The following is a 20196-nucleotide window of genomic DNA, read 5'->3' on the forward strand; positions in this document are numbered from 1 at the left end:
GATGGTAATTGGTGTCATTGTTTTCTTCTTTTTTTTTTTTCTAGCATCTGCATCCAATAAAGAGCCTTAAAAATGTATCTGTTCCTAAGAACATATAATGCAATTATCCCACTGGGTGGGGTCAGAAGGGTTGGGGAATGGTCGTCCTCATGCCATGGATTCTCTAGCTTGGTTTGCAAACTGGTAGCACATAAGTGTCATGCAGTTAACAAGAATGCTGCATTTGCCATATATGGTGTTTTTATATACATGTAAAAAACCCAGAAATAGAAAAATTAGAATCACTGGATCAGTAAAATCATATTTAGTAAGAGTTTATTGTGCATGTAAGAACAGTTTGTGAACTGGGAGCTCTCAAACCAGCAGTGGAATGAGGCACAGAGGTATGTTATAGGTCAATTTATATAGTGAAAATGCAGAGGCTGCTTATGTTTTACAATGATTGGTTATATAGCATTAGAGTTTTCTTAGTGATAAAAGATTGGTTAAAAGAAGATACCTCATGCCAATTTTGGGCAACAGTTTATGTTTCATTTATGATTTTCGCAGGCCAGAAGTGGCCCAGTGTTTTGTTTTGTTTTGTTTTGTTTTTTTGCGGTACGCGTACCTCTCACTGCTGTGGCCTCTCCCGTTGCGGAGCACAGGCTCTGGACGCCCAGGCTCAGCGGCCATGGCTCACGGGCCCAGCTGCTCCACGGCACGTGGGATCCTCCTGGACCGGGGCATGAACCCGTGTCCCTTGCATCGGCAGGCAGACTCTCAACCACTGCGCCACCAGGGAAGCCCTGGCCCAGTGTTTTTGCTTACTTCTTTAGAATAAGCTAAATTGTTTCACTTATGTGGCTTAGTGTTTTTTCTGCTCAGGAAATTTTCAAGTTTGCTTTCCATTTTGTATTTTACTTTGTATCTATCTGCAATTATTGTTGATTTATTTGTTTATACACCCATGTAACTGCCATCTCAAGATAGAGGACATTTCCATTATCCCAAACAGTTCCAAGGTGCCACTTCCCAGTTAAGCCCAGTTAAACCCCCTTTCTCCAAGGCAAGAACTGTTCTGACATCTACACCACAGCTTAGTTTTGCTGTCCTAGAGCTTCATGTAAATGAATTGTAGATACTCTTTTGTGCCTGACTTCTTTCAGTCAGCATAATGTTTATCATCCATGTTGGTGCATGTATCAGTACTTTGATTCACTTTATTGCTGAGTACTATTCCATTGTATGAATATACCACAATTTATTTGTTTACTTGATGATAAACATTTGGATTGTTTCCAGTTTGGGGCTATTATCAATCAAGTTGTTATACAACTTTCTATGCAATTCTTTTTTTTTTTAATTGAAGTACAGTTGATTTACAATATTGTGTTAGTTTCAGGTGTACAGTAAAGTGATTTGGATATATATGTCCAATTCTTTTCCATTATAGGTTATTACAAGATATTGAATATAGTTCCCTGTGCTATACAGTGAATCCTTGTTTTTTATTTTATATATAATAGTATGTATCTGTTAATTCCATACTCCTAATTTATCCCTCTCTCCCTTTCCTCTTTGGTAACCATAAGTTTGTTTTCTATGTCTGTGAGTCTGTTTCTGTTTTATAAATAAGTTCAGTTGTACTATTTTTTAGATTCTACATATAATTGATATCATATAATACTTGTCTGTCTCTGTCTGATTTACTTCACTTAGTAGTATAGTCTTTAGGTTCATCCATGCTGCTGCAAATGGTATTATTTAATTCTTTTTTTATGGCTGAGTAGTATTCCATTGTGTGTGTGTGTGTGTGTGTGTGTGTATATATATATATATACATCACATCTTTTTTTTTTTTACATCTTTATTGGAGTATAATTGCTTTACAATGGTGTGTTAGTTTCTGCTTTATAACAAAGTGAATCAGTTATACATATACATATGTTCCCATATCTCTTCCTTCTTGCGTCTCCCTCCCTCCCACTCTCCCTATCCCACCCCTCTAGGTGGTCACAAAGCACCGAGCTGATCTCCCTGTGCTATGCGGCTGCTTCCCACTAGCTATCTATTTTATGTTTGGTAGTGTATACATGTCCATGCCACTCTCTCACTTTGTCACAGCTTACCCTTCCCCCTCCCCATATCCTCAAGTCCATTCTCTAGTAGGTCTGTGTCTTTATTCCCATCTTACCCCTAGGTCCTTCATGACCTTTCTTTTTTTTTTCTTAGATTCCATATATATGTGTTAGCATACGGTATTTGTCTTTCTCTTTCTGACTTACTTCACTCTGTATGACAGACTCTAGGTCCACCCACCTCACTACAAATAACTCAATTTCGTTTCTTTTTATGGCTGAGTAATATTCCATTGTATATATGTGCCACATCTTCTTTATCCATTCATCCGATGATGGACACTTAGGTTGCTTCCATCTCCGGGCTATTGTAAATAGAGCTGCAATGAACATTTTGGTACATGACTCTTTTTGAATTGTGGTTTTCTCAGGGTATATGGCCAGTAGTGGGATTGCTGGGTTTTTGTGAATCTAATGTATGTTTTGGCATTGTGGTGACCAGAGCCTGCACTGGATGTTGGGCAGGGCCTCCTCTTTGCTCTGTGGTTGTCACATCCCCATTGGGGGCAGGATCTGCTCCCCAGCTGTTGGAGTAGAAGCCCCCAGATCTGATTCTAAGCTGTAGTGTAAAGTAGGTGGTACTGGACTGCTCCCTCTGGGAAAGGAGCCACTGTGTATTCTTCCCCAGGAGGTGTCTAGTGGGATGTGCAACTCTGTGATGCCACCTGCCACCCGGTGTGCACACCCACAAAGATCACTGTTGCTGGCGTTGCCCTCGGGGGCCACCTCCACCATGGTAGTGCCAGAAATTGGCTCAGATAACCCTCAGGCATATGTGTGCACTCAAAAAGCTGAGGAGGAAACCCACCAAAGCCATGCCCCTGCATCCACATAGGGATTGCCGGTAATCAGCTCAGATTTCAGCCCCTCCTCCAAGTGTGTATGCCCACAAAGTTCGCAAAATCCATGGTGGCCAGAGCCATGCCCACTCTGAGCATGCTGATAATGAGGCTGCTAAGGTGGACCTGCCCCCTCCCTTTCCTTGTTGACAATGGGGCTCCTACGGCAGACCTGTGCTTGTCCTGTGTGCACACCCAGTTGTCACCCTGGCCACACTTCACGTCCTTTGGACTGTCTCTGTGCAGCCAAATCAAATCCTCTCCCTGGGTCTGTTCCCTGAAGCCCCAGTCACTGTGCACACCAACAGGCACATGTCTTGCACTGGGAAGGGTGGTGATGTGACCAGGACCATCTGTGCTGGCCTCTCTTTACCCTGTGGAGCACAGGCCATCTCCCACACTCTCCTCTCAAGCCTCTGAAGCTCTCTATCTGTCTGGGTGGACCTCTCAGCTGGTGAAAGAGATTCCTAGGGTTAGGGAACATTTCCTCTTCCACAGCTCCCTCCCAGGGGCACAGTTCCTGTCCTGATTCCTTTTCTTCTCCCTTTCCCCTTCATCCTACCTGGTTATGTGGGGATCGTTCTTGCAGTTTTGGTTGTACGAGATCTTCTGCAGGTTTTCAGTAGGTATTCCATGAGAATTGTTCCACATGTAGATGTATTTTTGATGCATTTGTTGGAGGAGGCCAGCTCCACATCCCTCTACTCCTCCATGTTGATCTACACCTATGCAAGTCTTTTTATGGACATATGCTTTATTTTTTTTTTTTGGTTGAATACCTATGGCTAGAATGTTGGGTTATAGGGGAGGTATACGTTCAATTTCCTAAGAAACTGTCAAACTGTTTCTCAAAGTGGTTTTATAATTTTATATTCTCACCAGAAATGTATGACAGTCCCAATTGCTTTATATTCCCTCCAGTATTTGGGATTTTCAGTCTTTTTAGTATTAGCCATTCTAGTGGGTGTGTGGTAATATTTCATTGTTGTTTTAATTTGCATTTCATTTATGAGAATGTTGAACATTTTCATGTGCTTATTGGATATTCATGTATCTTCTTTTATGTAATGTCTATTCCAATCTTTTGCCCACTTAAAAATTGGTAACCATTGTAATGGGTCATTTGTCTCCTTATATACTTGTAAGAGTTCTGTATATATTCTGGATATAAGACCTTTGTCAGGTGAATAAATTACAAATATTTTCTCCTCATCTATGGCTTTCCTTTTCACTTCATTAATGGTGTCTTTTGGAGAGTCTATGTTTCTAATTTTTATAAATCAGTTAAAAATTTTATTGTTAGTGCTTATTATATTCTATCTAAGACAACTTTAATTATCCCAAGGTCATGAAGATTTCCACCAACGTTTTCTTCTAGACGTTTTGTAGTTTCTTTTTTTTTAATTGACAGAATTCAAAATATAACAATAATTCAGTAAATTTTTTTCAATACAGGTATACTAATGAGAAAATGGAATTTTATTTTGGGGATAATATTTTGCTTATTGTGATTCAAAGTTATGTTTCTTATCAAAATCTGTTGCAAATGCTGATCAGTAGTGATATTTTATGTATTTCATTTTTGATAATGTCTCTTCACGTAGATAGGTACTGCTGAGTACTGATACTGTCCATGAGCATATGATTTTTTCCCATTTAATATTTTTATTGAGATATAATTCACATAACATAAAACTCATTATTTTAAAGTGTACAAGTCAGGGTTTTTCAGCATATTCAATATGTTGTACAACTATCAGCACTATCTAATTCTGGAACACTTCCATCAACCCCACAGAGAAACCCTGTACTTAGTAGTCAGTCTCAATTTTCCCCTCTTCTCATTCCTTGGCAATTACTAATCTACTTTCTGTCTCTATCGATTTACCTATTCTGGACATTTCATATAAACAGAATCATAAAATCTGTGGCTTTTTATGTCTGGCTTCTTTCATTTAGGATAATGTTTTCAGAGTTCATCCACATTGTAGCATGTGAAAGTACTTCATTCTTTTTTATGGATGAATAATATTCCATTGTTTGGATATGCTATGTATTGTTTATCCATTCATCAGTTGTTGGACATATAGGTTTTTTCCACTTTTTGCCTATTATGAATAATGCTGCTATGAACATTCATGTACAAGTTTTTGTGTGAAAATATGTTTTAAGTTTTCATTGGTATAGTCCCTGAAATGATTGAGTCATATGGTAACTCTGTGTTTAAATGAAGAAGTACCACACTGTTTTCCACAACAGCCAAATCATTTTACATTCCCACCAGCAAGGCACAGGATTCCAGTTGTTCTACATCCTTGCCAAAATTGCTACTTCTTTCCCTCTATCTTTCCTTCTTTTCTCTTTCTTTCTTTCTTTCTTTCTTTCTTTCTTTCTTTCTTTCTTTCTTTCTTTCTTTCTTTCTTTCATCATCTTTCTGTCTTCCTTTCTTTCCATCTGAGTGGCTTTCAAGTGGTGTTTTGGTGGTTTGATTTGCATTTTTCTAATGACTAATGATGTTGAGCATCATTTCATGTTCTTATTGACCATTTGTATACCTTCTTATAGTTTTAGTATTCGTATCTATCATCAATTTTATTATTTTTTGTGTTTGGTATGAGGTAAGAGCTGAGATTCATTTTTTTTCTCCACTCATATGTCTAGTTGATCTAGCCCATTTGTTGAAAAAACTTCTTAAGTTGTCCCCTGGGGTAAGCAGAGTAAGGACTCTACAAAGATGTCCACATCCTAATTCCTTGAATATTACATTATATAGCAAAAGAGGAATTAAGGTAGCAGGTGAAATTAAAGTTGCTTATCAGTTGACCTTATGATAAGGATATTATCCTGGATTATCTGAGTGAATTCAATGTGATCACAGAGGTCCTTAAATGAGGAAGAGGGAGACAGAAGAGGAGGTCAGAGTGATGTAATGTGCTAAGAAATTGGCCTACTATAACTGGCTTTGAAAATGGAGGAAGGCGCCATATGCCTCTAGAATGTAGGCAGCCTCTAGAAGCTAGAAAGGAAACATTTTCCCTAGGGTCTCTAGAAAGGAATGATGTCCTGGTGACTCCTTGATTTTAGCCTGGTTAGATCCATTGGGACTCTTGAATTGACAAATTGTAAGATAATAAATTTGCATTGTTTTAAACACTAAACTTGTGGTAGTTTGTTATAGCAGCCATAGAAAACCAATATTTTCCCCAAGATTCCTGCCCTCTGGTATACATGCTCTGTATAATCCCTTCCCCTTGGGTGTGATTAAGATTTATGAATATGATGGGTGATCATTCCTGTGATTATGTAATGCTATATGGCAGAAGAGATTTTGCAGATGTACTGAAGGTCTTCAATCAATTAACTTTGGGTCAATCAAAAGGAAGGTTATCTTCTATTGGCCTGACCTTAAAAGAGGTCAGAGAGATTCAAAGTGAAAGAGATTCTCTTGTTGGCTTGAAGAAGCAAACTGTTACATTAAGGAGAACACCACATAACAGAGAACAGTAAGTGGCCTCTAGGAACTAAAGGCTTCAGTCCTACAACTGCAAGGAATTAAATTCTTCCAACAACATGAATGAGCTTGGAACAAGAGTCCAAGTTCCATATGAGAATGCAAGCTGGTGGACAGCTTGATTTTAGCCTTTTGAAAACTTAAGCAGAGAACCCAGGTACACCACACTAGGGCTTCTGACCTACAGAAATATGTGAAACATATAACTATATATAAAATAATATATCAGTATTGGGTTTTTTTGTTTTTTTCTACATCTTTATTGGAGTATAATTGCTTTACAATGGGGCATTAGTTTCTGCTTTATAACAAAGTGAATCAGTTATACGTATACATATGTTCCCATGTCTCCTCCCTTTTGCGTCTCCCTCCCTCCCACCCTCCCTATCCCACCCATCCAGGTGGTCACAAGGCACCGAGCTGATCTCCCTGTGCTATGTGGCTGCTTCCCACTAGCTATCTATTTTACGTTTGGTAGTGTATATATGTCCATGCCTCTCTCTCACTTTGTCACAGCTTACCTTTCCCCTTCCCCATATCTTCAAGTCCATTCTCTAGTAGGTCTGTGTCTTTATTCCTGTATTACTCCTAGGTTCTTCATGACATTTTTTTTTTTTTTTAGAGATGTGAGATGATATCTCATTGTAGTTTTGATATGCATTTCTCTAATGATTAATGATGTTGAGCATTCTTTCATGTGTTTGTTGGCAATCTGTATATCTTCTTTGGAGAAATGTCTATTTATGTCTTCTGCCCATTTTTGGATTAGATTTTTTTGTTGTTGTTTTTATTGCGCTGCATGAGCTGCTTATAAATTTTGGAGATTAATCATTTGTCAGTTGCTCCATTTGCAAATATTTTCTCCCATTCTGAGGGTTGTCTTTTGGTCTTGTTTATGGTTTCCTTTGCTGTGCAAAAGATTTGAAGTTTCATTAGGTCCCATTTGTTTATTTTTGTTTTTATTTCCATTTCTCTAAGAGGTGGATCAAAAAGGATCTTGCTGTGATTTATGTCATAGAGTGTTCTGCCTATGTTTTTCTCTAAGAGTTTGATAGTTTCTGGCCTTACATTTAGGTCTTTAATCCATTTTGAGCTTATTTTTGTGTATGGTGTTAGGGAGTGTTCTAATCTCATTCTTTTACATGTACCTGTCCAGTTTTCCCAGCACCACTTATTGAAGAGGCTGTCCTTTCTCCACTGTACATTCCTGCCTCCTTTGTCATAGATAAGGTGAACATATGTGTGTGAGTTTATCTCTGGGCTTTCTATCCTGTTCCATTGATCTATATTTCTGTTTTTGTGCCAGTACCATACTGTCTTGATTACTGTAGCTTTGTAGTATAGTCTGAAGTCAGGGAGCCTGATTCCTCCAGCTCCGTTTTACATTCTCAAGATTGCTTTGACCATTCGGGGTCTTTTGTATTTCCATACAAATTGTGAAATTTTTGCTCTAGTTCTGTGAAAAATGCCAGTGGTAGTTTGATAGGGATTGCATTGAATCTGTAGATTGCTTTGGGTAGTAGAGTCATTTTCACAATCTTGATTCTTCCAATCCAAGAACATGGTATATCTCTCCATCTATTTGTATCATCTTTAATTTCTTTCATCAGTGTCTTATAATTTTCTGCATACAGGTCTTTGTTTGGTTAGGTAGGTTTATTCCTAGATATTTTATTCTTTTTGTTGCAGTGGTAAATGGGAGTGTTTTCTTGATTTCACTTTCAGATTTTTCATCATTAGTGTATAGGAATGCCAGAGATTTCTGTGCATTAATTTTGTATCCTTCTACTTTACCAAATTCATTGATTAGCTCTAGTAGCTTTCTGGTAGCATCTTTAGGATTCTCTATGTATAGTATCATGTCATCTGCAAACAGTGACAGCTTTACTTCTTCTTTTCCGATTTGGATTTCTTTTATTTCCTTTTCTTCTCTGATTGCTGTGGCTAAAACTTCCAAAACTATGTTGAATAAGAGTGGTGAGAGTGGGCAACCTTGTCTTGTTCCTGATCTTAGTGGAAATGCTTTCAGTTTCCCACCATTGAGGATGATGTTGGCTGTGGGTTTGTCATATATGGCCTTTATTATGTTGAGGAAAGTTCCCTCTATGCCTACTTTCTGCAGGGTTTTTATCATAAATGGGTGTTGAATTTTGTCAAAAGCTTTCTCTGCATCTATTGAGATGACCATATGGTTTTTCTCCTTCAATTTGTTAATATGGTGTATCACGTTGATTGATCTGCGTATATTGAAGAATCCTTGCATTTCTGGAATAAACCCCACTTGATCATGTTGTATGATCCTTTTAATGTGCTGTTGGATTCTGTTTGCTAGTATGTTGTTGAGGATTTTTGCATCTATGTTCATCAGTGATATTGGCCCGTAGTTTTCTTTCTTTGTGACATCCTTGTCTGGTTTTGGTATCAAGGTGATGGTGGCCTCGTAGAATGAGTTTGGGAGTATTCCTCCCTCTGCTATATTTGGAAGAGTTTGAGAAGGATAGGTGTTAGCTATTCTCTAAGTGTTTGATCGAATTCGCCTGTGAAGCCATCTGGTCCTGGGCTTTTGTTTGTTGGAAGATCTTTAATCACAGTTTGAATTTCAGTGCTTGTGATTGGTGTGTTCATATTTTCTATTTTTCCTGATTCAGTCTTGACAGGTTGTGCATTTCTAAGAATTTGTCCATTTCTTCCAGGTTGTCCATTTTATTGGCATAGAGTTGCTTGTAGTAATATCTCTTGATCTTTCTGCAGTGTCAGTTGTTACTTCTCCTTTTTCATTTCTAATTCTATTGATTTGAGTCTTCTACCTTTTTTTCTTGATGAGTCTGGCTAATGGTTAATCAATTTTGTTTATCTTCTCAAAGAACCAGCTTTTAGTTTTATTGATCTTTGCTATCGTTTCCTTCATTTCTTTTTCATTTATTTCTGATCTGATCTTTATGACTTCTTTCCTTCTGCTAACTTTGGGGTTTTTTTGTTCTTTCTCTAATTGCTTTAGGTGCAAGGTTTGGTTGTTTATTTGAGATGTTTCCTGTTTTTTAAGGTAGGATTGTATTGCTATAAACTTCCCTCTTAGAACTTCTTTTGCTGCATCCCATAGGTTTTGGGTCATTTTGTCTCCATTGTCATATGTTTCTAGGTATTTTTTGATTTCCTCTTTGATTTCTTCCGTGATCACTTCGTTATTAAGTTGTGTATTGTTTAGCCTCCACGTGTTTGTATTTTTTACAGATCTTTTCCTGTAATTGATATCTAGTCTCATAGCATTGTGGTCGGAAAAGATACTTGATACAATTTCAATTTTCTTAAATTTACCAAGGCTTGATTTGTGACCCAAGATATGATCTATCCTGCAGAATGTTCCATGAGCCCTTGAGAAAAGTGTGTATTCTGTTGTTTTGGGGTGGAATGTCCTATAAATATCAGTTAAGTCCATCTTGTTTAATGTATCATTTAAAGCTTGTGTTTCCTTATTTATTTTCATTTTGGATGATTTGTCCATTGGTGAAAGTGGGGTGGTAAAGTCCCCTACTATGAATGTGTTACTGTCGATTTACCCTTTTATGGCTGTTAGTATTTCCTTATGTATTGAGGTGCTCCTATGTTAGATGCATAAATATTTACAATTGTTATATCTTCTTCCTGGATCGATCCCTTGATCATTATGTAGTGTCCTTCTTTGTCTCTTCTAATAGTCTTTATTTTAAAGTCTATTTTGTCTGATATGAGAATTGCTACTCCAGCTTTCTTTTGGTTTCCATTTGCATGGAATATCTTTTTCCATCCCCTTACTTTCAGTCTGTATGTGTCTCTAGGTCTGAAGTGGGTCACTTGTAGACAGCATATATATGGGTGTTGTTTTTGTATCCATTCAGGCAGTCTGTGTCTTTTGGTTGGAGGATTTAATCCATTTACATTTAAGGTAATTATCGATATGTATGTTCCTATTCCCATTTTCTTAATTGTTTTGGGTTTGTTATTGTAGGTCTTTTCCTTCTCTTGTGTTTCTTGCCAAAGATGTTCCTTTAGCGTTTGTTGTAAAGCTGGTTTGGTGGTGCTTAACTCTCTCGGCTTTTGCTTGTCTGTAAAAGTTTTAATTTCTCCATCAAATCTGAATGAGATCCTTGATGGGTAGAGTAATCTTGGTTGTAGGTTTCTCTCCTTCCTCATTTTAAATATGTCCTGTCAGTCCCTTCTGGCTTGCAGAGTTTCTGCTGAAAAATCAGCTGTTAACCTTATGAGGATTCCCTTGTGTGTTATTTGTTTTTTTTCCCTTGCTGCTTTTAATATGTTTTCTTAGTATTTAATTTTTGACAGTTTGATTAGTATGTGTCTTGGGGTGTTTCTCCTTGGATTCATCCTGTATGGGACTCTCTGTGCTTCCTGGACTTGATTAACTATTTCCTTTCCCATATTAGGGAAGTTTTCAACTATAATCTCTTCAAATATTTTCTCAGTCCTTTTCTTTTTCTCTTCTTCTTCTGGAACCCCTATAATTCGAATGTTGGTGCATTTAATGTTGTCCCAGAAGTTTCTGAGACTGTCCTCAGTTCTTGTCATTCTTTTTTCTTTATTCTGCTCTGCAGCAGTTATTTCCATTATTTTATCTTCCAGGTCACTTATCTGTTCTTCTGCCTCAGTTATTCTGCTATTGATCCCATTTAGAGTATTTTTAATTTCATTTATTGTGTTGTTCATCATTGCTTGTTTCATCTTTAGTTCTTCTAGGTCCTTTTTAAATGTTTCTTGAATTTTCTCTATTCTGTTTCCAAGATTTTGGATCATCTTTACTATCATTATTCTGAATTCTTTGTCAGGTAGACTGCCTATTTCCTCTTCCTTTGTTAGGTATGGGGGGTTTTTATCTTGCTCCTTCAACTGCTGTGTGTTTTTCTGTCTTCTCATTTTGCTTATCTTACTGTGTTTGAGGTCTCCTTTTTGCAGGCTGCAGGTTCGTAGTTTCTGTTGTTTTTGGTGTCTGTCCCCAGTGGCTAAAGTTGGTTCAGTGGGTTGTGTAGGCTTCCTGGTGGAGGGGACTAGTGGCTGTGTTCTGGTGGATGAGGCTGGATCTTGTCTTTCTGGTGGGCAGGTCCACGTCTGGTGGTGTGTTTTGGGGTGTCTGTTGACTTATTATGATTTTAGGCCGCCTCTCTGCTAATGGGTGAGGTTGTGTTCCTGTCTTGCTAGTTGTTTGGCATAGGGTGTCCAGCACTGTAGCTTGCTGGTCATTGAGTGAAGCTGGGTGCTGGTGTTGAGATGGAGATCTCTGGGAGATTTTTGCCATTTGATATTATGTGGAGCTGGGAGGTCTCTTGTGGACCAGTGTCCTGAAGTTGGCTCTCCCACCTCAGAGGCACAGCACTGACTCCTGGCTGCAGCACCAAGAGACTTTCATCCACACGGCTCAGAATAAAAGGGAGGAAAAGTAGAAAGAAAGGAAGAAAGAAAGAAAGAGGATAAAATAAAATAAAATAAAGTAAGATAAAATAAAGTTATTAAGATAAAAAATAATTATTAAGAAAAAAAATTTTTTTAAAAGAAAAAAAAAACGGACAGATAGAACACTAGGACAAATGGTGAAAGCAAAGCTATACAGACAAAATCTCACACAAAAGCATACACATACACACTCAGAAAAAGAGGAAAAGGGGAAAAAATAATATATCTTGCTCTCAAGGTCCACCTCCTCAATTTTCGATATTTCGTTGTCTATTCATGTATTCCACAGATGCAGGGTACTTCAAGTTGATTGTGGAGCTTTAATCCACTGCTTCTCAGGCTTCTGGGAGAGATTTCCTTTTCTCTTCTTTGTTCGCACAGCTCCCGTGGCTCAGCTTTGGATTTGGCCCTGCCTCTTAGCGCGGCTCGCGCCCATCTCTGGAGCTCCTTTAAGCAGCGCTCTTAATCCCCTCTCCTCGCGCACCAGGAAAAGAAGAGGGAAGAAAAAGTCTCTTGCCTCTTCTGCAGGTCCAGACTTTTCCCCGGACTCCCCCCCGGCTAGCTGTGGTGCACTAACCCCTTCAGGCTGTGTTCACGCTGCCAACCCCAGTCCTCTCCCTGCGCTCCAACCAAAGCCTGAGCCTCAGTTCACAGCCCCGCTCCCCCCGGTGGGTGAGCAGACAACCCTCTTGCGCTGGTGACCAGTCGGCACCGATCCTCTGTGTGGGAATCTCTCCGCTTTGCCCTCTGTACCCCTGTTGCTGTGCTCTCCTCCTCAGCTCGAAGCTTCCCCGCTCAGCCACCCACAGTCTCCGCCCGCAAAGGGGCTTCCTAGTGTGTGGAAACCTTTCCTCCTTCACAGCTCCCTCCCCCTGGTGCAGGTCCCGTCCTTATTCTTTCGTCTCTGTTTATTCTTTTTTCTTTTGCCCTACCCAGGTATGTGGGGAGTTTCTTGCCTTTTGGGAGGTCTGAGGTCTTCTGCCAGCGTTCAGTAGGTGGTCTGTAGGAGTTGTTCCACGTGTAGATGTATTTCTGATGTATCTGTGGGGAGGAAGGTCATCTCCACGTCTTACTCTTCCCCCTCTTTCTCAGTATTGTTTTAAGCTGCTAAATTTGTGCTAATTCGTCATGCAGTGATGGGAAAACAATGTATTTCCCATTGACTTGCCTTAGCAATGCATTGTTGAAAATCAATTGAGCATGTATGTCTGGGTCTATTTCTGGATTCTGTTCTTTCCCATTGATCAGTTTGTCTGTCTTTTTACCGAAACTACTATCATTTGGCTTATCATAGTTTTATAGTACATCTTTAAAATTAGATACTAGGAGTCCTCCAACTTTGTTATTCTTTTTCAAAATTGTTTGGCTATTTTACGTCCTGTGTATTTTCATATAAATAGTAGAATCAACTTTTCATTTGTACAAAAAATGCTTGCTGGAATTTTGAATTGAATTATGGTTGACCATTGAACAACACTCCATGAAGTGGAAAATCCAAGTATAACTTTACAGTTGTCCCTCCGTGTCCATGGTTCCATACTGGCAGGGTCAACCAACTGTGGATTATATATTTCTGTAGTCTGTATTTATTGAAACAAATCTGCATATAAGTGGACCTGCTCAGTCTAAAACAGGGTTGTTCAAGGGTCAGCTGGAAGTTGAATTTGAAGATCGATTTGGGGAATTTTGACAGCTTAACAATATTGAGTCTTCTGATTCATGAACATGGTATATATTTCCATTAGTTTTAGTCTCCTTTAATTTCTTTCTTTTAGTGGGGAGATCTAATTAGCTTTATTCAGTGATTCAGGAATCAGGCAGCATCCCATCTAGTAAATAGAAGGATGCTCAAGGGGTTGCATAAATGGAAGGTTTTATAATCAGAAGGAGGGTAGGGAAGAAGGTATTAGCAAAAGAAAAGAAAGGATTTTTTCAGGCCAGACCATATTCCTTTAGGGGGAAGGGAACAGCAGAGGTCTTCATGATGCAGATAACCCCACTAGTGTTGATCCTGAAATTTCAGATTACGTGTTTAAAATTCACATTCCAGGGACTTCCCTGGTAGCGCAGTGGTTAAGAATCCACCTGCTAATGCAGGGGACATGGATTTGAGCCCTGGTCCAGGAAGATCCCACATGTCACAGAGCAACTAAGCCCATGTGCCACAACTACTGAGCCAGTGCTCTAGAGCCCACGAACCACAACTGAGCCTGCATGCTGCAACGACTGAAGCCCATGAGCCTAGAGCCCATGCTCTGTAACAAGAGAAGCCACTGCAATGAGAAGCCTGTGTACCACAAGGAAGAGTAGCCTCCGCTCGCCACAACTAGAGAAAGCCCATGCACAGCAATGAAGACAAAACATGGCCAAAATAATAAATAAATAAATAAATAAATAAATAAATAAATAAAATAAAATTCACATTCCTAGCTCTCTTTGTGCCTAGCACAGCCATGGCTCATGTCTCCCCTAATCATTTTCCTAAGGAACAGACTTAAGTATGCCCTAACAGGAGATGAAATAAAGATCTGCCTGCAGTGTTTCATTAAGATTGATGGCAATGTCTGCACTGTTATAACCTACCCCACTTGTTTTATGGACATCATCAGCATTGGAGAGACTGGAGAGAATTTTCGTCTGATCTATGACACCAAGTGTCGCTTTGCTGTCCATTGTATTACACCTGAGGAGGCCAAGTACAAGTTGTGCAAAGTGAGAAGGATCTTTGTGGGGACAAAAGGAATCCTTCATCTGATGACCCATGGTGCTTGCACCGCCTGCTACCCTGATCCCCTCATCAAGGTGAATGACACCATTCAAATTGATTTGGAGACTGGCAAGATTACTAATTTCATCTAATTTGACACTGGTAACCTGTGCATGGTGACTGGAGGTGCTAACCTGGGAAGAATTGGTGTGATCAACAACCGGGAGAGACATCCTGGTTCTTCTGATGTAGTTCATGTGAAAGATGTCAATGGTAACAGCTTTGCCACTGGGCTCTCCAAGATTTTCGTTATTGGCAAAGGCAACAAACCATGGATCTCTCTTCCCCATGGAAAGGGTATCTGCCTTACCATTGCTGAGGAGAGGGACAAGAGACTGGCGGCCAAACAAAGTAGTGGATAAAATGATCTCTAGGTGACATGATTGGAAAAGCCTTTGTACTTAATTAAAGATAATACCACATTAAAAAAATAAAATTCACATTCCTAGGAGAGGCTGAAACTGCAATGACGTCTTGGTTTGCTGTTCTGGGAGCAAATTACTCCATTTTGGGCTTTTTTTAAAACAATGCCAATTATATCTCAAGAAAAAGTCAGTATTTCCCTAATTTTAATGTGTGAAGGAAGGTCTCCTTTAATTTCTGTTAGCAGTGTTTTATAATTTTCAGTATGGAGATCTTAGGTATCTTTTGTTAAATGTGTTTCTATGTATTTAATATTTTTTCATGCTATTGTAAATCAAAAAAAATTTATATTCCAAGTTTTATTGCTAGCATATAGAAATACATATATTGTTAACATATAGAAATACAATTATTTTTGTTTTTACCCTTGTATCTGTGACTTTGCTAAATTTGTTTCTTAATTTTAGTAGTTTTGTGTAGATTCTTTAGGATTGTCTATGTAGACAATCACATTTTCTACGAACAAAGGCAGTTTTATTGACTTCCTTCCATTCTTTTTGCCTTTTAGTCATTTTTCATGCTTTATTGAAGTATACAGGACCTCTAGTATAATGTTCAGTAGAAGTTGTGAGAGTGTCATGCAGTATATCACATAGTATGATACTAATTGTAGTTTTTTCATAAATGCCATTTATCAAATTGAGGAAATACATTTCTATTTCTAGTTTGCTGAGAGTTTTGGTCATGAATTGGTGTTAAGTTTTGTCAAATTCTTTTCCTGCGTCTATTAAAATGGCTATATGATTTTCCTTATTTATTTCACTAACAGGATGAATTACAGATTTGTTTTTGATTCAACATTCAAAAACTTGCATTTCTTAGAATCCACTTGGCCATGATATATAATCATTTTTATATGTTGCAGGATTCTATTTATTAATATTTTATTGAGGAATTTTTCTTCTGTGTAAGATTGGTAATTTTCTTCCTTAAATATTTGATAGGACTCACCAATGAAATCATCTAGGCCTGTAGTTTTCTTTGTGGGAAGTTCTTGGTTATGATTATTTAACAGATTTATGTTGTGGTAGATGATCTCCAAAGCTGGATGTCATCCAATTCTTCCCTTTCTGTGTGCATACCTCTACATGCATCACCCTCACTTGAGGCTGGGGTGGTCTTTTATTTATTTTTTAACATCTTTATTAGAGTATAATTGCTTTACAATGTTGTGTTAGTTTCTGCTGTACAATAAAGTGAATCAGCTATATGTATACATTTATCTCCATATCCCCTCCCCCTTGAGCTTCCCTCCCACCCTCCGTATCCCATCCCTCTAGGTCGTCACAAAGCATTGAACTGATCTCCCTGTGCTATACAGCAGCTTGCCACTAGCTATTTTACCTTTGTTAGGGTATATATGTCAATACTACTCTCACTTTGTTCCACCTTCCCCTTCCTGCCCTGTGTCCTCAAGTCTGTTCTCTATGTCTGCATCTTTATTCCTGTCCTGCCACTAGGTTCATCAGTAACATTTTTCTAGATTCCATATATATACGTTAGCATACAGTATTTGTTTTTCTCTTTCTGACTTACTTCACTCTGTATGACAGACTCTAGGTCCATCCACCTCACTACAAATAACTCAATTTTGTTCCTTTTAATGGCTGAGTAATATTCCATTGTATATATATGCCACATCTTTATCCATTCATCTGTTGATGAAAAATTAGGTTGCTTCCATGTCCTGGCTATGCAATGAACATAGTGGTACATGTCTCTTTTTGAATTATGGTTTTCTCAGGGTATATGCCCAGTAGTGGGATTGCTGGGTCGTATGGTAGTTCTATTTTATTTATTTATTTAATTTTTGGCTGTGTTGGATCTTCATTTCTGTGTGAGGGCTTTCTGTAGTTGTGGCAAGTGGGGGCCACTCTTCATTGCAGTGTGCGGACCTCTCACTATCGCGGCCTCTCTTGTTGTGGAGGCTCCAGACGCGCAGGCTCAGTAGTTGTGGCTCATGGACCTAGTTGCTCTGCGGCATGTGGGATCTTCCCAGACCAGGGTTCGAACCCATGTCCCCTGCATTAGCAGGCAGATTCTCAACCACTGTGCCACCAGGGAAGCCCTATTTTTAGTTTTTTAAGGAACCTCCATACTGTTCTCCATAGTGGCTGTATCAATTTACATTCCCACCAACAGTGCAGGAGGGTTCCCTTTTCTCCACACCATCTCCAGTATTTATTGTTTCCAGATTTTTTGATGATGGCCATTCTGACCAGTGTGAGGTGATGCCTCATTGTCATCTTTGATTTGCATTTCTCTAAGGATTAGTGATGTTGAGCATCGTTTCATATGTTTGTTGGCAATCTGTTTGTCTTCTCTGGAGAAATATCTATTTAGCTCTTCTGCCCATTTTTGGATTGGGTTTTTTTTTTTTTTTTGATATTGAGCTGCATGAGCTGATTGTATATTTTGGGGATTAGTCCTTTGTCAGTTGCTTCTTCTGCAAATATTTTCTCCCATTCTGAGGGTTGTCTTTTCATCTTGTTTATGGTTTCCTTTGCTGTGCAAAAGATTTGAAGTTTCATTAGGTCCCATTTGTTTATTTTTGTTTTTATTTCCATTTCTCTAGGAGGTGGGTCAAAAAGGATCTGGCTGTGATTTATGTCATAGAGTGTTGTGCCTATGTTTTCCTCTAAGAGTTTTATAGTGTCTGGCCTTACATTTAGGTCATTTAATCCATTTGAGTTTATTTTTTATGGTGTTAGGAAGTGTTCTGATTTTATTCTTTTACATGAAGCTGTCCAGTTCTTCCAGTTCCACTTTTTGAAGAGGCTGTCTTTTCTCCATTGTATATTCCTGCCTCCTTTGTCATAGATAAGGTGAACATATGTGTGTGAGTTTATCTCTGGGCTTTCTATCCTGTTCCATTGATCTATATTTCTGTTTTTGTGCCAGTTCCATATTGCCTTGATTACTGTAGCTTTGTAGTATAGTCTGAAGTCAGGGAGCCTGATTCCTCCAATTCCATTTTTCTTTCTCAAGATTTCTTTAGCTATTCAGGGTCTTTCGTGTTTCCATACAAATTGTGGAATTTTTTTTTCTAGTTCTGTTAAAAATACCATTGGTAATATGATAGGGATTGGATTGAATCTGTAGATTGCTTTGGGTAGTATAATTTTCACTATGTTGATTCTTCTGATCCAAGAACATGGTATCTCCCCATCTGTCTCTATCATCTTTGACTTTTTTTTTTTTTTTGGCAGTACACAGGCCTCTCACTGCTGCGGCCTCACCCACTGCAGAGCACAGGCTCCAGACGCGCAGGCCCAGCGGCCATGGCTCACGGGCCCAGCCGCTCCATGGCATGCGGGATCCTCCCAGACCAGGACACGAACAAGTGTCCCCTGCATCAGCAGGCAGACTCCCAACCACTGCACCACCAGGGAAGCCCTATCATCTTTGATTTATTTCATCAGTGTCTTACAGTTTTCTGCATACAGGTCTTTTGCCTCTTTATGTAGGTTTATTCCTAGGTATTTTATTCTTTTTGTTGTAGTGGTAAATGGGAGTGTTTCCTTAATTTCTCTTTCTGATTTTTCATTGTCAGTGTATAGGAATGCAAGAGCTTTCTGTGCATTAATTTTGTATCCTGTTACTTTACCAGATTCATTGATTACCTCTAGTAGTTTTCTGATAGCATCTTTAGGAATCTCTATGTATAGTATCATGTCACCTGCAAACAGTGACAGTTTTACTTCTTCTTTTCCAATTTGCATTCTTTTTATTTCTTTTTCTTCTCTGATTACCATGGCTAAAACTTCCAAAACTATGTTAAATAATAGTGGTGAGAGTGGGCACCCTTGTCTTGTCCCTGACCTTAGAGGAAATGTTTTCAGTTTTTCACCATTGAGAATGATGTTTGCTGTGGGTTTGTCGTATATGGCTTTTATTATGTTGAGGAAGGTTCCCTCTATGCCCACTTTCTGGTTAGTTTTTATCATAAATGGGTGTTGAATTTTGTCAAATGCTTTTTCTGCATCTGAGTTTATCATATGGTTTTTATCTTTCAATTTGTTAATATGGTTTATCACACTGATTGATTTACGTATATCGACGAATCCTTGCATTCTTGGGATAAACCCCGCTTGATCATGGTGTATGATCCTTTTAATGTGCTGTTGGATTCTGTTGGCTAGTATTTTGTTGAGATTTTTGCATCTATGTTCATCAGTGATATTGACCCTTAATTTCCTTTTTTTGTGACATCTTTGTCTGGTTTTGGTATCAGGGTGATGGTGGCCTCGTAGAATGAGTTTGGGAGTGTTCCTCCGTCTGCTATATATTGGAAGAGTTTGAGAAGGATAGGTGTTAGCTCTTTCTAAATGTTTGATCAAATTCACCTGTGAAGCCATCTGGTCCTGGGCTTTTGTTTGTTGGAAGATTTTTAATCACAGTTTCAATTTCAGTGCTTGTGATTGGTCTGTTCATAATTTCTATTTTTTCCTGGTTCAGTCTTGGAAGTTTGTACTTTTCTGAGAATTTGTCCATTTCTTCCAGGTTGTCATTTTTATTGGCATATAGTTCCTTGTAGGAGTCTCTCAAGATCCTTTGTATTTCTGCAGTGTCAGTTGTTACTTCTTTTCATTTTCATTCTATTTCTTTTTCATTCATACTTCTTTTTCATTTCAATTCTATTGATTTGAGTCTTCTCCCTTTTTTTCCTGATGATTCTGGCTAATGTTTTATCAATTTTGTTTATCTTCTCAAAGAACCAGCCTTTAGTTTTTTTGATCTTTTCTATCATTTCCTTCATTTCTTTTTCATTTATTTCTGATCTGATTTTTATTATTTCTTTCTGCTAACTTTAGGTGTTTTTTTTGTTGTTGTTCTTCTTCTTTCTCTAGTTGCTTTCTTTAGTTGCTTCTTCTTTCTCTTCTTTCTCTAGTTACCTTTAGTAAGGTTAGGTTGTTTATTTGTGATTTTTCTTGTTTCTTGAGGTAGGATTGTATTGCTACCAACTTCCCTGTTAGAACTGCTTTTGCTCCATCCCATAGGTTTTGGGTTGTTGTATTTTCATTGTCATTTGTTCTTAGGTATTTTTAAATTTCCTGTTTGATTTCTTCAGTGATCTCTTGGTTATTTAGTAGGGTGTGG

The 20196-nt window shown here is 38.5% G+C and overlaps 1 pseudogene across 1 annotated transcript; it reads left to right on the forward strand.

The window, feature by feature from the left end:
- The first annotated feature begins 14366 nt into the window (after positions 1–14366).
- On the forward strand, positions 14367–15035 carry LOC307184932 (small ribosomal subunit protein eS4-like; annotated as a pseudogene). Its single transcript has one exon. The product of its transcript is annotated as a small ribosomal subunit protein eS4-like (transcript).
- The last annotated feature ends 5161 nt before the right edge of the window (positions 15036–20196 follow it).

This window comes from Stenella coeruleoalba (genome assembly GCF_951394435.1).
Source record: "Stenella coeruleoalba genome assembly, chromosome: 3".
Taxonomy (NCBI): domain Eukaryota; kingdom Metazoa; phylum Chordata; class Mammalia; order Artiodactyla; family Delphinidae; genus Stenella; species Stenella coeruleoalba.